The sequence below is a fragment of the Sinocyclocheilus grahami genome, unplaced genomic scaffold (genome assembly GCF_001515645.1).
Source record: "Sinocyclocheilus grahami isolate Dianchi unplaced genomic scaffold, SAMN03320097.WGS_v1.1 scaffold1321.1, whole genome shotgun sequence".
NCBI classification, from domain to species: Eukaryota; Metazoa; Chordata; class Actinopteri; order Cypriniformes; family Cyprinidae; genus Sinocyclocheilus; species Sinocyclocheilus grahami.
Genome location: NW_015506500.1, coordinates 508,283 through 515,326, shown reverse-complemented (window position 1 = coordinate 515,326; position 7,044 = coordinate 508,283).

The window sequence follows — 7,044 nt, the reverse complement described above, 5'->3', positions numbered from 1 at the left end:
TATCAGGTATTTTCTGCGTGTCATTGTTTGGAACACGACTGACGTAGTTTTGGATGAAACCAGCATTACTGGTGAAAATATGAGTGACATCTATGTAAAGGGGTATGTAAAAGATTGTAGTCTAAGATAAAACCATTGGTCAATTTTGAGATTTTGTGTTCTTTTGCTTCCATAAAATGTATTTTTTTTCATCTGTAGATTTAAATAACAGTACATATTGTGAAGGCCACTTTCTCAAAATGTTTCTCAGGCACTGAGCCAGAAATCTCCACTTCGTTAGCACTTACATACACCTATACTTTCTAGCTGTTGACAGTAGTTATAGAGTGATTTAAAAGTGATATCTACACATTTGTGGCTTTATCCAATGATTTCTGGTCCATATTTATTTATTTAGATAAAAATTGGCACAAACATGGTTTATCAATGATTATCAAATGTTTATCAGTGGTTGTTTAAAATTTTTTTTATATTATTTTGTATAACCATAGGGCATAAAGTGCACATATAACAATGTATTGCACGCGAAGTGTTTTCTATTGTGGAAAAACAATATTTTATTGTATTGTAACCTCTTGATCATTTTAAAGCTGATTGATTAAAAAATATGTTGTTAAATAAAGATGTTAATGTTTGTATAAATTGTGTCTATTTGTTAGTAGGAACTTCAGTTAGACGTTTTGTCATTATTTTCAACATCATAAAATGTTCAGTCATATTCAGTCTACATTTATCCATGATAAATTGGCACAAACATGGTTTATCAATGATTATCAAATGTTTATCAATGGTTGTTTAAATTTTTTTTATATTATTTTGTATAACCATAGGCCATAAAGTGCACATATAACAATGTATCAAAGTCAGAAATGAACCGCTTGATATAGTTAAGCAATATCAGAGTGCAGTTTTCCCTGACATTTCTATGATTGGAAATGCGATATTAATCTTATAAAACAATTCAATAAACAAGAAGTTAAGTTACAAAATACCAGCAACCGTGTGTGAAAACCTTGTGAAGACTTACAGAAAATGTTTGACCTCTGTCATTGCCAACAAAGTGTATATAACAAAGTATTGAGATGAAATTTTGTTATTGACCAAATACTTATTTTCGACCATAATTTGCAAATAAATTCTTTAAAAATCCTACAATGTGATTTTCTGGATTTTTTTTCTCATTTTGTCTCTCATAGTTGAGGTATACCTATGATGAAAATTACAGGCCTCTCTCATCTTTTTAAGTGGGAGAACTTGTACAATTGGTGGCTGACTAAATACTTTTTTTCCCCACTGTATATATAAATATACATAAAAAAATAAAGTAATTCTGAGCAAAGCAGTTTGGGAGTGTTTCCTTTTTTCTCTGCACTCTGAGAGAAAGGGACCTTTAATGGCTAAAAAATACAATAAAAACAACAACGGAGTCAGTATGTAGTCTTTTAGCCTACTTAAAAGCAAAAAGTTTCAAAAATGTTCATACCAACAATAAAAAAAAAAAAAAATTTTGTTCAATATTTTGTTGTTTTTATAACCTATCAGGAATTTTAGTTTGTCATACAAATATAACATAATTCGAATATACACTGTAAAAACAATATATATGGTCTATTAGTTTATTAGTAAAATTGCATTAAGTTAATGTGAATGTACATTTTTATTTGTTTTAAAAACTTCTAAGCAAAATCTTGACCTTCGTGGTCATCCTGCAGTGGTTTTTTTCTTTTTCTCACAATGATTTAGCTAAAATAAGATGAACACATTTCATAAAAAAAAAAAAAAAAAAAAAAATTCAATATTTTGTTGTTTTATAACCATTAGGTGTCACTATGTACATTAGTCATATCAGGAATTTTAGTTTGTCATACAAATATAACATAATTCGAATATACACTGTAAAAACAATATATATGGTCTATTAGTTTATTAGTAAAATTGCATTAAGTTAATGTGAATGTACATTTTTATTTGTTTTAAAAACTTCTAAGCAAAATCTTGACCTTCGTGGTCATCCTGCAGTGGTTTTTTTCTTTTTCTTTTTCTCACAATGATTATAACATTTAGCTAAAATAAGATGAACACATTTCATAATAAATGATAAAGTGTAGGTAAATGAATGAATGGCTATGAATATCTTTTTGTATAAATGAATAACATTTACAAGTTACTAGGTTCTGCCCAAAGCATTCTTGCTCTATTTTTTTTATTTAAATGTAATTTATTTAAGAACGTTTTAATTGTTTTTAATACCCTTTAAAATGGACTTTTCAAAGTTGTAAATAAAACTGTCAAAAATAAAATCTATTTAAAAAAAAGTATATCATTACATATATTACAGTAAAGTAATTATTATTAATAAATAACACTGACGCTCTATCAAAAAGAAAAACAAGGTAATAATTGCGTTTTTAGTATTTATAAATTCTAATTTAATTTATAAAGAGGCAGCCCTTGGCGGATATGACGTCGTTTCTCAAGCTCAAGCGCGTGGCGTGATATTTAAATAGCCACCTGAGGCGTAATCAGAGAAACTTCGACCCCGTTAGCGCTGCTGAATAATAGTGTACTGTGAAGCGAACGCAAACTAACGCACAAACGTTCATTACTAAACTGCAGTTCATTTCTTTGTGTTTGACCTGAGAGTAAAACCGCGACGTTTAAGCTCAGGTAAGTGACTTTAACTTCTGCTTGTACTGCTAACTTGCTAGTCAATTGCGACAGGTGCTGTTGAGTCAATATTTACCTGAAAGTTCTGGCAAAGTAGATCTTTTCTTCTTGGTGCGTTTATTATGGGGTTTAATTGCGTTTCATTTAGTTGTTTCTGTAGTAACATGAGGCTTTAGAATATCAGTTTGTGAAATGCTGGGTCTTATATTGTCTGTCAGATGTAGATATCAGTGTTTGTATTTCGCGGCTGTAGGCCGATGCTCTTTCTCATTGGTTCATTCAGCTGTTTTCTCTGGATGATGCGGTGAGAGATGGCCACATATGGATTATAATGGTTTAACGGTGATACTGGTGCTGTTTCATGTGTTGAAGGTGGAGGGCACCAGACCCGTCTGAGTGAGTCTCGCGCATTCCGCGCATTTTTCAGGAAACCTGCTTAGGCGGTCATTTAACACCCTTGTGGTCGATTAAGTGCACTGTTGCTTTAAGTGTACATTCTCTTATATGTAAAATGTATCCACGCTGCATTATGTGAAACCCATATGCTTATTGCAGCCTCACAGCCACTGAGTTTGTGTGAGATATACACACCCTCCTCTCCACACAAAAGCTACACTGTAAAAAAAAATCCGTAAAATTTACGGCAAAAAACCGGCAGCTGTGGTTGCCGGAATTTTACTGTAATAAAAAAAATACGGTAGCAACGTTTTACGTTTTTAACTTAAATTTACAGTTAAATACCATATTTTCATTAACTGATATAATGTTAATATACCAACCTATTGAAGTACTGAAATCTGTTTTGCACCTTTGTAATACACTGATAACCACCAAATGCATGAGGTGATGAGAAAATCGCATGATGAACCAAAGCCCATCACAAGCAGCTTTTAGATAATAACATATATAGAAGGTGCACACAGTGTTATTCACACAAACACTAAACCCCATCATGGTAACACACATGACACTGAAATAATGCAATAAACATTCATTTAACAACATTAGGTGTAACACACAACCCTAATATACAAAACTGATAAGAAAAAACTAAGAAGAAACAGTTATTTCAACAAAAAAACATTAAATTTGAAATGTAACGCAGGGAATTCTGGGAATGTCAATTTACGGTTATTCACTGTAAATTATACGGTCTTTTTCACTTCCAAAAACGGTATACTACCGTAAAATTTATATCCAATACATGTAATGTCCAATACAGTTTTTCACCGTATATAGTAGGGGAATTTACCATTAACCATTTAACAGGTTTTTAATGTAGCATTTTTACAGTCTTTTACCGTTAAATTCACGGTCATTTTTTACAGTGTAGCATGCTGTCTGACTGCTGTATTGTTTATTCATGCTAACAACACGGGGCACATTGAGCGTATTTTCATGGTCTTTGCAGGTGTTTCTTAAAATTAAACCATGGCATATGCTTGTCTTTTTTTTGTTTCGGTGGAATTATCTTGTCTACTAGAACAAGACTCCTTTTGACGTTAGATCAGTATTTATGTAGCACTCATTTGAAGAGCATTGTTTTCCTTAGTAGTTATTTGGACTACGTTTTTCGTTGTCTAGTTTTATATTTAGTATTAGAATATAAGATAACAGATTATATTATAACAGGGTTCGTACGGTCATGAAAAACCTGGAAAAGTCATGGAATTTTAAAACACCAATTTCCAGGCCTGGAAAAGTTTTGGAAAAATAAATAAACCCAGAAAGTTTTGGAAAAGTCATTGAAATCTATTTCACAAAACTCTGTATAATAGAATTGTGTTTAATCAGGTCCTGAATTTCGGTGCGGGATTGCGCATAGGCTGTATCGCATAGTTTTACTCATTCCTGCAGCTTTTGACTTTAAAATGATGGATATTCACACATTTATTCAATAGCATACAGACATGAGGTGATGAGAAAATCGCATGATGAACCAAAGCCCATCACAAGCAGCTTTTAGATAATAACATATATAGAAGGTGCACACAGTGTTATTCACACAAACACTAAACACCATCACGGTAACACCCATGAAACTGAAATAATGCAATAAAGATTCATTTAACAACATTAGGTGTAACACACAACCCTAATATACAAAACTGATAAGAAAAAACTAAGAAGAAACATAGTTATTTCAACAAAAAAACACAAAATTTGAAATGTAACGCAGGGAATTCTGGGAATATCAATTTACGGTAAAATTAATGTCCAATACATGTAATGTCCAATACAGTTTTTCACCGTATATAGTAGGGGAATTTACCATTAACCATTTAACAGGTTTTTAATGTAGCATTTTTACAGTCTTTTACCGTTAAATTCACGGTCATTTTTTACAGTGTAGCATGCTGTCTGACTGCTGTATTGTTTATTCATGCTAACAACACGGGGCACATTGAGCGTATTTTCATGGTCTTTGCAGGTGTTCTTAAAATTAAACCATGGCATATGCTTGTCGTTTTTTTTGTTTCGGTGGAATTATCTTGTCTACTAGAACAAGACTCCTTTTGACGTTAGATCAGTATTTATGTAGCACTCATTTGAAGAGCATTGTTTTCCTTAGTAGTTATTTGGACTACGTTTTTCGTTGTCTAGTTTTATATTTAGTATTAGAATATAAGATAACAGATTATATTATAACAGGGTTCGTACGGTCATGAAAAACCTGGAAAAGTCATGGAATTTTAAAACACCAATTTCCAGGCCTGGAAAAGTTTTGGAAAAATAAATAAACCCAGAAAGTTTTGGAAAAGTCATTGAAATCTATTTCACAAAACTCTGTATAATAGAATTGTGTTTAATCAGGTCCTGAATTTCGGTGCGGGATTGCGCATAGGCTGTATCGCATAGTTTTACTCATTCCTGCAGCTTTTGACTTTAAAATGATGGATATTCACACATTTATTCAATAGCATACAGACTGAGTCCAGTCCACACAGACTGATCAAATCAGTCATGTGAAAACAGCGTGAGTGATTCAGCTGTACGCGTCGTCTTTTTGATTTTTTCCAATACATGTAATGTCCAATACAGTTTTTCACCGTATATAGTAGGGGAATTTACCATTAACCATTTAACAGGTTTTTAATGTAGCATTTTTACAGTCTTTTACCGTTAAATTCACGGTCATTTTTTACAGTGTAGCATGCTGTCTGACTGCTGTATTGTTTATTCATGCTAACAACACGGGGCACATTGAGCGTATTTTCATGGTCTTTGCAGGTGTTCTTAAAATTAAACCATGGCATATGCTTGTCGTTTTTTTTGTTTCGGTGGAATTATCTTGTCTACTAGAACAAGACTCCTTTTGACGTTAGATCAGTATTTATGTAGCACTCATTTGAAGAGCATTGTTTTCCTTAGTAGTTATTTGGACTACGTTTTTCGTTGTCTAGTTTTATATTTAGTATTAGAATATAAGATAACAGATTATATTATGACAGGGTTCGTACGGTCATGAAAAGTCGGCGCATCTTGTCTGCGCTACAAGAGCCGCTGCACGCTGCGATACAAGACTTTCACTCGCGTTTCCCCGATCCTATATCCCGATCCGACCCGATCATAGAAACAATACACAGTACAAGCGCAGCTTGAGCTTCTTGAGTCTGTTCAGTAAAGTGCGTTTTGATTGGTGGATTAAAAGCTCGCCGCGATTGGCTGAATGGAACATCCTCCAAAAAATCATGCTAACAACACGGGGCACATTGAGCGTATTTTCATGGTCTTTGCAGGTGTTCTTAAAATTAAACCATGGCATATGCTTGTCGTTTTTTTTGTTTCGGTGGAATTATCTTGTCTACTAGAACAAGACTCCTTTTGACGTTAGATCAGTATTTATGTAGCACTCATTTGAAGAGCATTGTTTTCCTTAGTAGTTATTTGGACTACGTTTTTCGTTGTCTAGTTTTATATTTAGTATTAGAATATAAGATAACAGATTATATTATAACAGGGTTCGTACGGTCATGAAAAACCTGGAAAAGTCATGGAATTTTAAAACACTAATTTCCAGGCTTGGAAAAGTTTTGGAAAAATAAATAAACCCAGAAAGTTTTGGAAAAGTCATTGAAATCTATTTCACAAAACTCTGTATAATAGAATTGTGTTTAATCAGGTCCTGAATTTCGGTGCGGGATTGCGCATAGGCTGTATCGCATAGTTTTACTCATTCCTGCAGCTTTTGACTTTAAAATGATGGATATTCACACATTTATTCAATAGCATACAGACTGAGTCCAGTCCACACAGACTGATCAAATCAGTCATGTGAAAACCGCGTGAGTGATTCAGCTGTACGCGTCGTCTTTTTGATTTTTTTTCTTCAAACGGCTTCACATCGGCGCATCTTGTCTGCGCTACAAGAGCCGC